Genomic DNA, 18767 nt, shown 5'->3' on the forward strand with positions numbered 1-18767 from the left:
AGACCTAGTAAAAGACATGTCATGGCGGATCATTTGTCTCGCATACCCAATGGTGAAGCCCCTATTGGAGTCGATGATGAGTTGCCCGATACTTCTCTAGTCCTAGTCAAAACCATACCTGAATGGAGTGAGAAGATTGTGAACTTTCTAGTTAATGGTTTTCCACCAAAAGAGCTTCGTAAAGACATAGCTCGAAAACTGTTAAAAGAATGTGAACCTTACTCTCTCATTGCAGGAACTCTCTACAGGCTAGGGAAGGATGATATTCTTAGACATTGTGCCCATGAGGATGAGTATTTATACATACTGCAAGAAGCCCACATGGGTATAGCCGGAGGACATTTCTTAGGCAAACTAATAGCTAGAAAGGTGTTGTAATCAGGCTATTGGTGGCCCACCTTATTCAAGGATGCATCACTTTTTGCAAAAGGATGCGATGAATGCCAACGTTACAAGATCACACAACGAAAGGATAGGATGCCCTTACATCCTGTTAAAGTGACTCAACCATTTGAAAAATGGGGTTTGGACTTTGTAGGCCCAATTAGTCCGGCAGTTCGTAGCACTCAATCTTGATATATTATCGTTGACACCGACTATGTGACAAAGTGGGTGGAAGCCAGGGCGACACGTAAGGCCGATGCGAAATCAATTGCCAAGTTTCTCTTTGAGAACATTATTACAAGATTTGGTTGGACCTTTGAGATTGTGAGTGACAATGGTACTCATTTTATAAATGGAGTAATAAAAGAACTCATTACCAACTTTATGATAGCTCACCATAAGTCCACACCTTATTATCCACAAGCAAATGGCCTAGCTAAGAGCACCAATAAGACCTTAATCTCTATCTTGACCAAAACGGTGGAAGCTCATCGCACAGATTGGGATTTAAAGCTTACATCAGCTCTATGGGCTTATCGTACTGCATACAAAGTTGCCATTAACTGCACACCATTGTTGGACGGATACGCCATGATGGACGTCAGCACAGCGAGAACTCACCTAACAAGATTTGTTAGCTAAGGACAAAGCTTGACCCGTAGGCGCGTGGAAGCAAGCATAAGGTGTCAACCTACACTCGACCGACTCCTAACTAATTCCTACAGAGGTCTCTACCCAATGTCTAAGTCACAGTCTTCAAGAGTGCATAAGAGGAAACTTCCTACAACGCTTTCTAGAGCCGAACACCCATCAAACAATCTCGAAACACCACAAAACTTGAAGGAGACTCTACTAACACCAATAGGTTGCTCTCCCTAAGGTCTATGAATCAAAACCCCAACCCAAAACACCCGGTGCAAAATCACGTTGGATGTCTGGCCTAAATTTGCAGGTCTTTGTTTCCAAAATCTAAAATGCCTAATGTGTAGCTCTACTCAATGTGAACGTGTGGATATGCTGCAATGCAAAATCAAACAACGTATGCTCACCGAATCACCAAATGAAGCTCGTAGATGGAGCTCGCAATACCGGACCGTACGCGCGCAATGTAGGTATCGACACGTAGCTCTCGTCAGGGGCAACACGCTGCACTTCTCCGCACTTGATTCCGACCACCGGTGCACACATAGCGTCAAGATGAAGCTCACACTCTCTCTCGTACACAGTACGCTCACTCACAGACTTCCAAACTTTTTAAAAATGACAAAAGGTTTTTCATTAAGGTCAAAAAGTGGTATAAATACCTTACAATTCTCAAACCCTAAAGTTCCAAATCAACCATCTACTCAATCTAAATGTCAAAACTGGGATACAATCTGGAAACTTCTGTAAGCCCCAATATTTACAAGGTGAAATGTCGAGTTTTCTCAATAAATGAATTATTACGAAAAATGATAATCTACCAAGTAGTCAGTTTTCATAGGGTGTGTCCAGCTTCTAACACTCCCCCCCTCCTTGCTCATGTCGTCCCTGACATGACTGTTCAGCTGCTTCTTCATCTTATGGTTTCACGCATCTTGAACAGCGACTCATATCTTGCATGTAAATCTAGCAATGTTGGGCCGAATATATCACTGTTGATTGTGAAGAAGCCGGTGTAGAATGCTTCTTCAAAGGCCTGGAGGTGATAGGATGGCAAAAACATTATCCTTTGATACAATGCATGCATCACCTCCTTGGAAGGCTGACCAGACAGATTATATGCACATCTATAAGTATCTTGAAAGAAAAAGATACTGTTTGTCACCTGGCCCGGTTTGAACGTCTCGAAAACTGCCAAAAGGGTTTTGCAGATCTTCCTCATCATTATGCAAGAAAGGGCAGGCGAGCCAGTGAACAATTTGATGGCGCCCGTTAGGGTTTTCACCATGGATTGAACACTTATTCTCTCGCCTGCCTTCAAGCATGGCAGCTTCGGATAGTTCAGCCAAGTGGGTTGGATTCTTTGTAGTATCTCCTGGGCCTTCCACATCCTTATCCTTGGTAGAGGGTAGAAGCTTAGGTTATCTCTGATGAGTTTGGGTGCCTCTACCAAATGAATTAGGTATTGTGGATACTTCGTCACCCACGCCTTTCTCCACCTGGGCTGGGAGTCAACTATCAACTTTGCCCCTTCAGGCTGGGAGATATCTGCTGTGTAGAGTGGCACTGTTGGCTCTTCTCTAATCCTCTTGTTGATGGTGGTGGCTTCATACTTTAGCAAAGGATATGGGAGAGAGGGCTGTAGCCATTCACGCCGGAGGTTGCTGGTGTCGATCTTCTGAATGGTCATGGATTTAAAAACCCTCTGCTCCCATTCCAAGGCTTCCTTGGCCGTTTCTCTGATTTCTGCCTCTATGGCCTTGCGCAACTTCTCTTCCTCTTCTTGTGTCCTTGTGGCTCTTGAGAGGGTCCTACTAGGATTTCCTCTTGCATGGGTTTGTCCACAGGATCCACCACATTCTCTAGGTCTATGCCTTCCATGGCTGCCGGCTCTGTACCTGCCTACTGTCCTCTCAGCTCTTCTATCTGCTTTAGGAGCATCTGTTTCTCTGCTTCGGCTTCTTCTCCCATGTTCACAAGGAGGTCGTTCAACTCGGCGTTTACCTTCTCTGCCTCCTCGAGCTTTCTCCTGATAATTTCTAGCTCATCTTGCATTGCTTTCTACTCTTCTTCCATGCGTGTTTGCATAACCATGGACCCTTTCGCCATCATCAACCTTTGCTTTTTCTCTAAAGTCAACTCTTTCTGAAGTTCTTTCATCTGTTCTTCATAGATCTGGCTTTTTGTAGTGGTGTGAGTCGAGCTAGTAGCTCTGTCTCTGGCGGGAGATGCCCCTAGCCGCTGGATGGTTTGATCTTTTACTTTAAGCTGGTCCTTGAGCTCAAGGACCTCATCCTGGCTAGCCTCCTGGTCTATTTCTGCCTTTTCTTTGGCATTTCTCATGGTCTCAACTTCCTTGGACTCCTCAGCAAGTTGTAGGGTTAGGTTATCCCTTTCCCTCTCTGCATCTGTCAATGACTTGCTGATTTGTGTATACTCCTCTTCGGCTCCTTGCAGTCTTTGAGCTGCTGCCTGATTTTGTCTTTTCATTTCCTGGCATCTTTGTAATGCCTTTGTCAGACTAGCTTGCAACTCTGCTTCTCTCTCTATCTGCCTTTGGCTTTGTTTTTGTAAAGTGTCAATTTCCAGCTTTATCTGCACTTCAGCGGCTTTGAGAGTTGCCATTTCACTTTCTGAGGGCATTGACTGTGCTCTTATCTCGGTTAGCTTTGTCATCACCACATCCCAATCATTGGTGGGCGGGTGTAGGTCCATTGTATCAGTGGCCATCTCCTTTAGCTCTACTAAGTATTCTTTGTATTTGCTCCTTGGGCCCCATGCTTGCCAAGTCAAATGCGACTGTGGCAGCCTCTTCTTTTGTATATCCGGCAGCTAGCAGGTCTAGAAATGTGTTGTATGATTCATTTGGCTCTGGTTGCCTACTTTTAGGCTTAGCCTCTTCCTTCGGTTCTTGCTCCTGGCTTTGATCTTGCTTGGACTCTTCTTGGTTTTCTGGTTTGTCTTGCTCCTCTTTGTCTTCTTTTGGAGGGCTACGAGGAGGTGGTGAGGGCGGTGGGCTGGACTCAGGACTTGCCGGTGGAGTTTTCGGCTTTTTCTTGAAATCTCTGTCTGCCTTTGTCTTCATCTCTCTCTCTTGGCCCTCTTACTCTTCTAGCAGTTTCTGTCGGACTTGCTCCACTTCCTCTTCTGTAAAGGGTACATGTGGGATATTCTCTGTTGTGGCATCAAGAATCTCAAAATTCTTAATGTAATCATTGAATCTGTTTCTATGCACCCTTCGGGATGATCCCGACATTGCTTCTAGAGATGGCTTCCATAGCTCATCTGAATCTCCTTTAAGGGCTCTTTCTGCCCTGAAGCTTTCCATCAGCCACTCTAGACGTGCCGCTTTCTGTGATTTCGTCTCTTTCTTTCCCTTCTTCTGCTCTGGTTTCTCTTCTTGCACGGTTTCTAACCGGCGTTTCAAATGAGTTGCCACCCTTGGTGCTTTTGGCTGCTTGTCTTCCTTATCTTCCATGAGCCTCAGCCAGTCATTCTGTGATGGAGGGTCAGGCCATCTTCCCTTCGCGTGCAATGCTCAATAAATCACCTTTGTGATTAGCTCACCCGGCACAATGTATGTGGGGTTTGTGTTACCCATCTTTACCAGGTTATCATGTACATAAGCTGCATAATTGATGATCTTCGGCTTGCTTTTCTACATTACCCATGTGAATGTTGTGGCAATTGCTGCAGGCGGCATCCTGTACTTTTGTGGCCGCTTTCTACACATATAGAAATATTGATTGTACAGCTGACTCATGATTTCCACTTTGGGGTTGGCAATATCTTCAAAGGTATAGTTGGCTTTCTTTTCAGTGTACACCTTTACTTCGTCTCTTCTTTTGGTTACACTATCCCCCTTGTTGGAGAGGTCTAGTGCAGCTGCCACTACTCTTTTCGTGATTAGAATCTCAGTGCCTGGCTTGCCTTGCAGATCTATAACTCGGGCCACTCCATCTTCTTTTATTGTTGTCACAAATTCTCAGACTCTTTTTATGTCAATACCTGCCGGCACCGCTTCAAAGTAATTGTGGAGATCAATCTTCTCCAGATACTCTACTATCTTGCTTGTGACGAACTCATTGAGTTCCCGCGGTAGCATTGGTAGCTCTATCGCGTTTCCTTCGGTGTCTTTGAACACGCTGTCGAGAAATTTGCGGTCTTGCTAGGAAAGCACCGGGCTTATGGTTGTGAGAGTTTGTGAGAGAACTCAACAAAAACTATATGAAGGATTTAAACCATAGATGCCATGAAGACTAGGGTTTGGAAAGAAGTGCAATCAAAGAAGACTCACTCTTTCTCTCTTGCACTCACACACACAAAGAAAGAACACAAAAGAGAACGTCAAAACAATACGAAGATGAAAACATCAAGGCTATGGTCATATCGTATCATGGGTAATATGAAAGGGTTAATAGATGAGTTAATGGCATTCAATCTTGGCTGACCAAATAGGCTACGAATTGTTCTTTGGAATTGTAGTTTTGTGCTTACCATAATATATATATTTTGTCTAGTGATTGGGATTAATTGTGTGTACAAATCCTCTTGGTTCATAGCAAGATAACTACGCTTATGTCAAAAGAAAAGTTATACTCTATGAGAGGAAGTATGATGGGATCCGGTGATAGAAGTATTTCATTGAGCCTTTCTAGGCCAAAGAGAAACACTATACGTTGTTGAAAGTGTATTTTGCGGCTAATCCATACGTTAATTCTAATAGATCGTACAGAGTGAAAGCGATAGAAATTATCATCATGTGGGTTATTCATCTAGGATAGTATGTGAGAAATGTAGATATGAGAGAAGAGAAGGGAAGAGAAGAGAAGAGAGTTTCCCTCCCAAGCGCTATTCTTGCCCGTAGGCAATAAGGATACTGCGGGGAGAGATGTACCTGTAGCAAGGAGAACCTAAAATTTGTAGAGAGGATGAATTACTAAGAGTGAGAGAGATAGATTTGGTTAAAGAGATGAGATTAGATATATATATATATGTTGGATTAGAGATGAAAACGAAAACAACAAGAAATCAAGAAAACATCAATGTAGAACACATCTTACTTGACAAACCCTTCGACACCGTTATTGATGGAGAGAGAAGAAGAGGGGAGAATTCAACGTTGATTGATACGCCAAGTCCAAGACCTTCCTTGATTAGAGTTGATCTTCCAAGGATAGTGTACAAGAATGGCTAGTCTTCCTCTAGGAGAAAGTGTAGGCTTGGGTTTATGTTAATGGCTAAGTACAATTAGGCATTACTACACACTCCCTCAAAAATTCCTCTCATCGATGGCTTGAATGCTTGAGTGGTTTTCAAGGAAGAAAAGGTCCCCTTTTATAGGTGAAGGGAACCCCCAAGGGTTTACACAAGAAGAGAGGAGCCAGTGTGAACAGAAATTGGAAAAGTTGGAAATGAGTTGTCCCTGCATGATGTGGGCAGACTGGGGTCCAGTATTTTGATTATATCTCCTCAACAGTAGCTCCAAATAAAAAAGTAAAAATATGGACAGAAAATTCAGCTCATTAGCTACGATTTTCATTTTAAAATTGTTTTCCAATTCGGATTGGAACCTTGTGTAAAAAATTCATCAAAATAAGATCCATTTCTGGCAGCAAAAGTCTTCCTGTGGTCCCCTTAGCCTAGACTTTCATTTGATTCCAAAGGACACCTCATGCCATATGAAAGCATGACATTGCTCCTTGACAAATTTTTGTAATCATGCTTGCAATAATGCATTAAAATAAGTGTATCTTTGAAATCATGCCACCTAGTGTCCCACTAGGACTTGATTCCCTCCTAGTCGCTATTTAAAAAGAAATATAAGAAAAATACATAGAATATATATATATATATATATATATTGGAGTTTACCCTAGATATAAGATCTAGCTACAGTGTGAGATGATAATGAGATAGTAGAAATAAAGAATCAATGCTTTTTGCCCCAAGTTAAAGAGGCGGAGCTATTGATGCTTTTCCCATAGTATTTTCTGATGGTAAAGTAAGAATAGGTTACCCTTGAGAAAAATAATAGGATGAGATAGAAGGCTTATTATTATACTTAAATATTCATATGTACATTATAGGAAAGATAATTATGTATCTAAAAAATTACAAGATAGATCTTGTAGCATGCGTTCCCACTATGTATGTGTCATAGCACGACATCCACCCCCTCTAAACCTGCACATCCTCTGGTATGTGCCACATTATTTCTTTGTAAGATCAGCCCTCTTGTACATCTTCCTTGCTTTGTTCTTCACTGGATGATTCTAAAGCTTCATCTTTACTTTGATCTTTACCTATGGTTTGCTCTTCTTCCTCATCAACATCTTCTGGATCATAGTCTCCTCTTCTCTTAAACATTTTGATCCTTTTTCTTGCAATGGGAATCTTTACTTCTGTACCATCTAGTTCAGACAAGCTGTAAGTAGCATTTTCATCCACATTCTTTACAACATACGGTCCAAACCATCTTTTTGAAAACTTACGCATGACTGTGTGCTCGTTATCAAGGCTACTATCATACACCAAAACCCAGTCACCTTTGTCAATTGCTTTGCTCCTGAGTCGATGTCGCTTATCAAAGTAGTCCTTGTTTTTCAACCTTGCATTTTTGAGTCGTTCTTTTACAGCTTCAATGTCTCCAGGTCTTCTCTCTAGCTGCCTTATACGCAGTGCAAGGGGATCTTCCTTGCTAAGCCCCTCTTGCCAAGGTAGTACATTCCATGTGGGAATTGTATCTTCAATCGGCATCACTGGCTTTTGACCATACATTAGCTCCGCAGGCATGTAGCCAGTTACTGAGCTATGTGTTGTACGATCAGCCCATAAAGCATATGGTAACAGTTTTGGCCACTCACCAACTCTTCCTTCGCAAGCCTTGGCCAAAGCTTTGATGATAGGAGGATGCCCTCTTTCACTCTTTCCATTGCCTTCAGGGTTGTAAGCTGTAGTAAGAGAAAGCTTGATTCCTAATCTAGAAAAGAACTCCCTTGCTTCTTCAACATCCAGTTCACCTCTATCTGCAGTGATTTTTCCCACACAACCATAACGGCAAATCACCTCATCAAGAAGGAATTTGCACACAGCTTCTGTGGTTTTAGCTCTTAATGCTCTTCCTTCAACCTGATTAGTTAGGTCCTCTCGTGCAAGAACCAAGTATCTCATTTGCCAGAGTCCTAAAGGCATTGTGACTAGATCCACAACCCATTTATAGTGCATGGCTAGTGGTATGTAGGGTGCAATCCATCTCGATGTCGGACATTTGAATGCATTTGACAAGTTACACATGACTCTACAAATTGAGATACATCTTTATACATACCCTTCCACCAATATTTTTCTTTCAACTTGGAGAAGGTTGCCCACACACCCCTGTGTCCAGCCCATAGGCTCTCATGAAACTCTTGCATGAGCTTTACTTGAGTCTCTTTTTTACATATAACCCTTTGTGGTGTAGCACCCTTTTGTTTAGGATGCTTCCACAAGTAACCATCCCTCAAAAAGTACCCATATGCTTTCCTGCGTATCCTCTTGAATTCTTGTTCAGACCAATCATCCTATTTTGTTAGAGTACTCAAGTAGCTTCCAATAAGAAGCCAATCACCTTCATAAAGCTCTTTCAAGAATGATTCAAGTAGATTAGTCATCCAGACATTGTTACCTTTGACATGAGAGATAGAATAGAACTTTGTGCCTACATCATCTCCCTCGTCAATCATTTGTGACTCATCTTCATACCTTGCCCTTGATAGCATATCTGCCACTGTATTTTCTTTACCTGCAATGTGCTTAAACTCAGGATTTAAGGACTTAATGTAGGTAATCCACCGCAACATAGCAATGTCTGGCGTTGAGTAGCTTGTAATCATCCCAAGAAGTGGTAGACAATCTGTTTCTACAACCACACATGCACCAATTAGGTACTCTTTCCCACTTTTCAAGGCTGTAACCATACCCCATAACTCTCTCTTTATCTGTGGATAGTTTCTTTGGCGAGCACTTAGCACCTTTGCTCCAAATCTTACCACATACCTGTGTCCTTCTTTGTCATCTTGCCGTATTGCCCATCCAATCCCTGTAGGACTGGTGTCTACTGTCACAATTACTGGCCTTTGACACTCATAGTCTACCTTTCTCAAAGTTGTTGCTGACTGGAGCAACTCCTTTAGCTTTTTCATGGATTTTACATGTGCTTCTGTCCATTTAAACTTCTGATTCTTTCTAAGCAGCTGATAAAGAGGATTAGCTACATGTGCATAATGTGGAATCCAAATAACATAGAAGACACATGCTCCCAGAAACCTTCTAACTTCAGTGATGCTAGTGCATGTTTCTTTCATTCTTTGGATGGCATCTGCCTTTGATGGATAAGGTTTCCTACCATATGGCCCGCACATGTGCCCCACAATAAGCACTTCATTGACACCAAACATAGACTTTTTCCCTGAGAATGTAAGATTCACTTCTTCCAACCTAGACAAAATTTTATCACAATCATTTATGTGATTTACCACAAACCTGCGACATCCCTTGAGATCCAAAGCTTCATCTTTGTCACTTTCTGCACATCCTTTGATAGGCAAATCATCAATGAAAGGCATTGTGATTTGAGGAATAAAGTCACGTAAGACCTTATTCATCCCATTCATCATATGTGCAACCGAGTTGGTTGCTCCCTGTGGCAAGGTACACATCCTTACCAAACCCAAAGGTGTCCTCATGGTTGTCAAGTCTCTACTTTCGATTGCAAGCTGAAATTGATCATACCCTGAGTAGAGATCCCCCATTGAGTAGATTGCCCTCCCTGCAAATGCCTGTGAAAACTCATCCACAATTGGACATGTACCTACATTTCTAATTGTCACCTTGTTCATTGGTTGCATATCTTGGATGAAGCGTAGAGAACCATTCTTCTTCGGAATTGTGAACCACCTGTTTGAGTATGGAGCACAAGAAGGCTCTAAGATTCCCATTTTGATTTTCTCATTCAGTAGCTCTACTAACTTTGGCAAATGAGCCTTTGGAACCGGAATAGGCCGTAGATTCCAAGGCACATGAGGTATTGTGAAAATTACCATAGGAGCTACAATAGAAGGATCAACACATCCTATTTCATGTGGCTCAAATGCAAAAGCCTTACCATGCTTTGAAAGCATTTCTTTGAAGCACTTTGTCTCCTCCTGTGTTAGAAACTCCTCTCGCGACCAATGTTCAACTCTTGGAAAGACTCCTTTGTGAAGGTATGCCCAATCTTTTTAGGATTCCTCAAACTTGGTTGTAAAGAAGCCTGCTCAATCTTTTCCCTATTGTTGGGTGGTAAGGGTGAAGCTACTAGTTTCACCTTCTTTGCTACACTCTTGTATTTAGTTTCAACATGGACTTCTGGGCCAACTGTTTGGTTTTCTTTAAAGGCTTCTATTACTTGATACATTTCCATATAGCAAACTTCCACAACTTCATTTTCAAGATGCAAACTAGACCCCATTATAGCATCAAGCTCACCCATAGTATCTACAAAAGAAACTTGTTTACACAAACCCAAAACATTTTCAGTAGGCTCTAGCAACCCACTCTTTTTCATGCCTATTTGTACATTATGCACATATTGCCTCTCACATCTCTTCAAATCTTCAAGTTTTGTAAAACATACTGATCCATTCTTTGTTACCAAGGAGCTCGTTGAAAAAGCTTCATATATTTTTGGATCAGGCGAGACCCTTTTTCTTTCTGTACCACTGCAATCCTGCTTTACAATGGTACTTGGCCAAAACCCATCAATTCTATATGATCATGAAAGAAATCGTGACAACCTCAGAGAACATCCTCTACCAAAGGTGAGAAACTCTTCATCTCATCCTTGGACAACCCTACATTGTGGGAGTTCGAATGGAAACAAAGGTAATGGATGATGATATGAAGATGTATCCTGTACAAAGAAGTTTTGGTCAATCTTTACATCACCTATTGTTACCTTCACACCTGGACATGCTGCATACAATTCACCGGATGAATTGTTTGCCACTTTTACCATCCAGCCATGATCTGTGTCCATCGGCCATTTGCACTTGTTGTAGAGACTCTTTGACATTATGTTTATTTCTGAACCATGGGCAATCAAGGCAACAAATGGCTCTTCAAGATCACCTACCTTGACCAAAGTTTCTGTAGTAGTGCCCAATGACTTCGTGAATAGTAACTCCTAGGAATATCTTCAACTTCTTCATCATCATTTGAGAAATGCACTTGCTTCACTCTCCCACTAGATTGGTAGCATCCTACCACAGCTCCATCATTCTCCTTATTTTGTAGTTGCATCCCTTGTGTCTTCGAGGTTTCCCCTTCAACCTGTGGACGAGAAACTTCAGCAAGGGTTTGCCTCTTCCTCTTGATGATGTCAATGATCTCCTCATGGAATTCACGCTTTGCAATGCCAAGAACTTCTCCCAGAGTAAACTCAATCTTGCTATTCAAGATCCTTTCCTCCAAGACTTTCTTTAAATCTGTAGCAACCTCAATATCAGATTGTAATTTATAAGTTGGGCCTTTTGTCTTACCTTTTGTTCGCTCTTTCTTCTTTCCTGTTGTAGACTCCTCCATGAGTACTTCAGGTGGAGATGCTCCTTGTGTTGAGGGTGTTTGAGAAGGCATTGAGTCGCTTCTTCCCCCACTTCTAGAAGCTCTTTTTGATGTTCCTTCATCAGCATTCTCACGTCTGCGCTTCTCTTCTACAATCGCCTCATTTTGTTGGCATTTTGTAATGTAGGCATGCACTGACAATGAGTCCACTGGATCATTCCATCCTGTTTCTAGACGTATGCAATCACCTGCTTCATGTAGAATCTCTTTTGTAAGCTTTCCCTTTTTAGCTAATTGTATGACATTTGGCCAAATTTGACCATGATGGTCACTCACCTCTTCATCACAAAAATGTTCAATTTTTACTCCATAAGTAGCTGCCTCAACTGAAGAAGTGGCATGCTTGGTTGCCATATCTTCAACTAAGGTTTGCATTCCCCCATTCCCAAAGTTAGTTCTCAAGGATAGACCTGTCTCTCTTAAGTGGATTTTACCATCCTTAAAAAAGACAACATCTTTTGACAAAGCATCACTAAAATCATCACAATCCCTTCTTACATGGTCTGTACTATCACACCAAATACATCTATTAACAAACCCTTCTTTGGGTTGTTGTCTTTGCCTAAGAAGTGGCCTTGATGGTTGGCCTTTTTCTTCAAGCTTTGCAAACTTCACCTTCAAGTCACGCATTCCCTTCACAAGCTCATCTAGCATGGACTCATCAAACTTAGGAGCGATAAAAGTAGGCTTTACCATTTTGTCAGAAGTTGAGGTGGAAGGACTTGTAGTGTTTACTACCATCTTGTCTCTTCTTCTTTGTCGTTTGGCAAGCAGTGAGACAGCACCTTCAACCTCATTCCAGTCGGTCTTTAGTCCTTGCTCAGCATCTTTATCTTCAAGAAGAAGCTCCAAATTTTCTTGAAACTCTTTACCTGCAGCTTGTAAGAAAAGATCTATCTTCTTTGCATCTAGTGTGGCCCTTTCTGTCCTAGTGAGTTGTGCATAGCGCCGCTCAAATTCCCTAAGTAGCTCTGTTATTGATAGTCCTTGCTTTGGCTTGACTACCCATTCTAAGAATGTCCTTTTGGTCACTCTCTCCGAGTCCTCCATGAAATATTCCTCCTTTAAAGCTACTTTGAGTTCTTCCCAATTTCTCCCATGCCCATCTTTAATTGCCCTAACATGCTCCCTAAATTCTGGAGCAACAACTAGCTCAAAGCTTTGAATTATCTCACCTTCTGATACGCGATGCAGCTCCATCTCCTTCACATACTCGCGTAAGTACTTGGTTACATCTTTGCCATTGAGCTGATCCATTCTGTTGACGACCGCTTGTATGGCCTTCATTGATGAAATCTCCCTTCTTTCAGTAGCATGTTGTTGTTGCATGAACATTGCAAATGCTTGAAACATTTGCATTGTTTCTGGGTCAAAATGCATACCCTGTTGCTCAACATGATCACCCATGGTTACCCACCAACTCTCACCCTAGCAGATTCACGTCGGGTTCACCAAAAATATGTCGAGAAATTTGCGGTCTTGCCAGGAAAGCACCGGGCTTATGGCTGTGAGAGTTTGTGAGAGAACTCAACAAAAACTATATGAAGGATTTAAACCATAGATGCCATGAAGACTAGGGTTTGGAAAGAAGTGCAATTAAAGAAGACTCACTCTTTCTCTCTTGCACTCACACACACAAAGAAAGAACACAAAAGAGAACGTCAAAACAATACGAAGATGAAAACATCAAGGCTATGGTTATATCGTATCATGGGTAATATGAAAGGGTTAATAGATGAGTTAATGGCATTCAATCTTGGCTGACCAAATAGGCTACGAATTGTTCTTTGGAATTGTAGTTTTGTGCTTACCATAATATATATATTTTGTCTAGTGATTGGTATTAATTGTGTGTACAAATCCTCTTGGTTCATAGCAAGATAACTACGCTTACGTCAAAAGAAAAGTTATACTCTATGAGAGGAAGTATGATGGGATACCGTGATAGAAGTATTTCATTGAGCCTTTCTGGGCCAAAGAGAAACACTATACGTTGTTGAAAGTGTATTTTGCGGCTAATCCATACGTTAATTCTAATAGATCGTACAGAGTGAAAGCGATAGAAATTATTATCATGTGGGTTATTCATCTAGGATAGTATGTGAGAAATGTAGATATGAGAGAAGAGAAGGGAAGAGAAGAGAAGAGAGTTTCCCTCCCAAGCCCTATTCTTGCCCGTAGGCAATAAGGATACTGCGGGGAGAGATGTACCTGTAGCAAGGAGAACCTATAATTTGTAGAGAGGATGAATTACTAAGAGTGAGAGAGATAGATTTGGTTAAAGAGATGAGATTAGATATATATATATATGTTGGATTAGAGATGAAAAAGAAAACAACAAGAAATCAAGAAAACATCAATGTAGAACACATCTTACTTGACAAACCCTTCGACACCGTTATTGATGGAGAGAGAAGAAAAGGGAAGAATTCAACATTGATTGATACATCAAGTCCAAGACCTTTCTTGATTAGAGTTGATCTTCCAAGGATAGTGTACAAGAATGGCTAGTCTTCCTCTAGGAGAAAGTGTAGGCTTGGGTTTATGTTAATGGCTAAGTACAATTAGGCATTACTACACACTCCCTCAAAAATTCCTCTCATCGATGGCTTGAATGCTTGAGTGGTTTTCAAGGAAGAAAAGGTCCCCTTTTATAGGTGAAGGGAACCCCGAAGGATTTACACAAGAAGAGAGGAGCCAATGTGAACAGAAATTGGAAAAGTTGGAAATGAGTTGTCCCTGCATGATGTGGGCAGACTGGGGTCCAGTATTTTGATCATATCTCCTCAACAATAGCTCCAAATAAAAAAGTAAAAATATGGACAGAAAATTCAGCTCATTAGCTACGATTTTCATTTTAAAATTGTTTTCCAATTCGGATTGGAACCTTGTGTAAAAAATTCATCAAAATAAGATCCATTTCTGACAGCAAAAGTCTTCCTGTGGTCCCCTTAGCCTAGACTTTCATTTGATTCCAAAGGACACCTCATGCCATATGAAAGAATGACATTGCTCCTTGACAAATTTTTGTAATCATGCTTGCAATAGTGCATTGAAATAAGTGTATCTTTGAAATCATGCCACCTAGTGTCCCACTAGGACTTGATTCCCTCCTAGTAGCTATTTAAAAATAAATATAAGAAAAATATAAAAAATACATAGAATATATATATATTGGAGTTTACCCTAGATATAGGATCTAGCTACAGTGTGAGATGATAATGAGATAGTAGAAATAAAGAATCAATGCTTTTTGCCCCAAGTTAAAGAGGCGGAGCTATTGATGCTTTTTCCATAGTATTTTCTGATGGTAAAGTAAGAATAGGTTACCCTTGAGAAAAATAATAGGATGAGATAGAAGGCTTATTATTATACTTAAATATTCATATGTACATTATAGGAAAGATAATTATGTATCTAAAAAATTACAAGATAGATCTTGTAGCATGCGTTCCCACTATGTACGTGTCACAGCACGACAACGCCTTGGTAAATTTTTAGATCATTGGACTCTAGAAGATCTTCTTGGATCCATGTGCTTGTTGGCTTTAGAGTTCCTTCTGGTATGACAAAGGGCTCTACCTCTTCTAGGTAATCTTTTATGGTCATCCTTTTCTTCTTTGTCGGTGACTTTGCGGCTGTCATAGATCCTGTTGCACTCAGTCGTCCGAAGTTAGCGTTTTTTCCATATCAGTTGAGAAACTGAGTTTTAACTATCCAAATGACTTGAAAGTTGAAAATAAAGCTTAAAATGAACTTGTGAAACTGTGCATGTGCTCACAGTGCAATTTTGGCCAAAATTTTTCATTTAGACATCCTACGCGTAGGATGTCTTTTTCATTAGATACGCTAGTTTTCGCGACAAAACGACAAACATGCGCGAAAAGCTCAAGGTGGTGAGCCTACCTCTCATGTCTGAAGCCCGTCGGGTAGTCGTGCGCGTCGTAGAAGCTGCTGAAAGTTCCGCTTGCTCTAGGTGGCAGAAGCTCTCTCACAGGACAATAGTGAAAATGAGCTAAAAATGAGGTGAAAATTTCTTATAATTGACGTCCCCGAACCACTTTTCATGAAATTTGACATGTGCTCCCAACTTCTTGCGAGATTTGGTTTAGGGTCAAAAATTTCTTGATTTGGACTCCATTTGCTCTGTTTACCAGAAATTTGGCATTTCAGTCAAAATCTGGCAAAAACACGCTTTTCGCTCCAGTCTCATAATTGCACCCCCACTATACCATAGGTTTTCCTATAGTCACTGATCATCCCCATATTTTTTGTTTTTCATTACGACCGTCTTTCACTTGCTTTTTGTATTTTTGAAGTTTTTCAATCGAAAATTAACAAAATTAAAAGGAAAATAGCAAATCTAACCCAAAAATCATAATAAATCAAAAACATCACCGCAAAACATTATATACATTCACATGCAATTTTTATGACCGGATTTCTCCGTTTTACCAATATTTGCCCGAAAAATGTCTATTTCTACTTATATACACACACCTAGGGGCTTGATTTGGCGTTTGGCCCCATATACCTATAGATACATGCTGTATAAGTGCATCAATTTTTATGACCGGATTTCTCCGTTTTACCAATATTTGCCCGAAAAATGTCTATTTCTACTTATATACACACACCTAGGGGCTTGATTTGGCGTTTGGCCCCATATACCTATAGATACATGCTGTATAAGTGCATATGTACTTGGGTTAGTCCATAAAATTTTGCAATCAAACAACAACCCTTAAAATTAATTGAAAATCATGCCCTTTTTTGCTCTTTCTGCTATTGGTTCCGCATTTGAGAATGCCTCCCCCCCTCCTAGCCGGAGTCCTTCCGGACGACAAGGTATCGCCTCGGAGTATGTGCCGTGCATAGGTTGAAAAATTTGTGCCAATGCTTGGCCGATGAATGTGGCCCTATTTGATGCCTACTCGGTCAATGCATGGAAAAATTAATGCTTTGCAAGAGAAGGGTACAAGCAAGATTCTTATTGGCATTCGCCGTCGAGGTTTCCTGTTTTCTTGGCAAGTAACAGCTGTAACTCTACTACTCTCTGTTTAATTGTCTTTCTTGCAAAAGGCAGTCGCTTTGCCGCTACTGTTGATATGGCCGTAGTTGTCTCTTTGGAGAGGATTGGCTTGGCCGGAATGGCCTAGACCGTATTTGTTTTGCTTTCCATTGGTAGCTCATTTTTGTCGGTTTTTGTAGGTCTTTTGCTACTTCCTTTGGTGCCCCTATTTTGTTGTTGATTGGCATCCCCATAAGTCGGTTGTCTTTTTGCAAATGCAGCTGTTTGCCTTCCGATGTTGCTTGTACTGAAGGGAGTTCCTGTTGCTTTTGTTTCGGTATCCAAATGCGAGTAACATTTGGGTTATTGCTAGCATTTTCTTCGGGATCCATATCTGTTTTATGGCCTTGGTTTTTGGTTGAGCTATTTGCTTCGGTTGAATTCTTTCGTTGTATTGTTTTTGGTCTGCTATGTCATTTCTATCCTTTCGCATCCATACTTGTTTCCCTTTTTTTGGTAACCTAGATCTTTGCACTGCGGTCGGTGACTTTGTATGTATGTAGTTAGCGTGGTTGGCTTTTACCTGTTTGTTAGCCTTGGGTATCATGTTGTTCTTTGGTGGAACTCTTGCTTTTCGCTCTTTTTCCAGTGATTGCATTGCTGGCAGCTGATTATTCTGGTATTGCTGAGCAAAGGCTATTACCTGTTGTTCTTGTGCATGCTGAACTTTGACTACATTCGCATTCCAATCTATCTACACATTGTACTCTTTTTGCCAAGGTTGTCCCAACAACATTGGGTGTTGTGTGCTTTCATCCTCGACTACATAAAATTTGTGTGGGTAAATATATTGATGTATTTGTACATGCAATATAGTCAAGCCCAATGTTTTCAACAAGTGTGATATACTACTTTCCAGCACTTGTGGAGTAGGATGAAGTTGGCCTGTGGACTTGAGCTATTGGTATAATCTGTAAGAGATCAAATTTGCTTGAGCTCCAGAATCAAGCAATGCTGTCGATTCAACTTGATTGCTATCCACTTTGACTGCAATTATTGGCTCCACTGTGTCTTCATCCAACTTCGTTAGTCGAATGGCATTGATTCACAATGGTGCTCCCCCTTGTTGTTGTTGTCGTAGAAGTCTTCGTTTTGCAATGCGTTCTTTTGCTTCTGCTTGAGCTTCTTCTCGTACTCTATGTTTCTCCTTCATTCATTGTTTTCCTTGATGGATTTGTTGGAGCATATCCTGTGTTAGTGGTAAATGATATTTCTTTAATCGACATCCACTAATCCAATTGGGAATCTCTTCACCTGCTAATGTAGAAGCTTGACAACTCCGCTTTGTGATAGATCACTAATCACAAAAGGTCCCATCCCTCGCTTTTTAAGTTTCTTGGCATGTTGCTTCAAAGTATAAACAAGTACATAATCACCTGTTTTGAACTCTTTCGTGTGCACATGCTTGTCAAAAAACTATTTTTGTCTTCTCTTTTTTGCATAGATCGAAGCTATAGCTCTCAAGCGGAGTTCATCTAGCTTTTCAAGATCATCTATTCTTGAAGAGAGCTCATGCCCTATCCATTCTAGGCGTTTCGCTACTCGTAGAGTTGGAATTAAAAAATCTATGGGTAATATAGCATTTAGGCCAAACACCATGTTGTACGGTGTTGTTCCTATCGATGTTTTGTAGGCTACCCTGTATGCCCATAGTGTTGAGTGTAGCTGTTGATCCCAATCTGTTCACAATTTTAGTGAGAACGTGCATAGTGTTTTATTTGTGACCTTAGCTTGTCCATTTTCATGTGGATGGTATGGAGCAGATTTCCTATGTATGACCATGAATTCCTCTAGCAGATATTCAATGACTTCATTAAGAAAATGTATTCCACGATCACTGACAATTTCTATTGGTAAACCGTATCGTACAAAAACATTCTCATACAAAAATTGTGGAGTGGTCCGTGCATCTGCTTTTTGCGTTGCCTTGGCTTCCGCCCATTTTGTGAGATAGTCCGTAGCCACAATATTATATTGGGTATGGGTGCGATATGCAGGGGGTGAAATAGGTCCCACAAAATCAATG

Source organism: Adiantum capillus-veneris, chromosome 9 (genome assembly GCF_014529385.1).
Source record: "Adiantum capillus-veneris isolate H3 chromosome 9, ASM1452938v2, whole genome shotgun sequence".
In the NCBI taxonomy this organism is placed as follows: Eukaryota; Viridiplantae; Streptophyta; class Polypodiopsida; order Polypodiales; family Pteridaceae; genus Adiantum; species Adiantum capillus-veneris.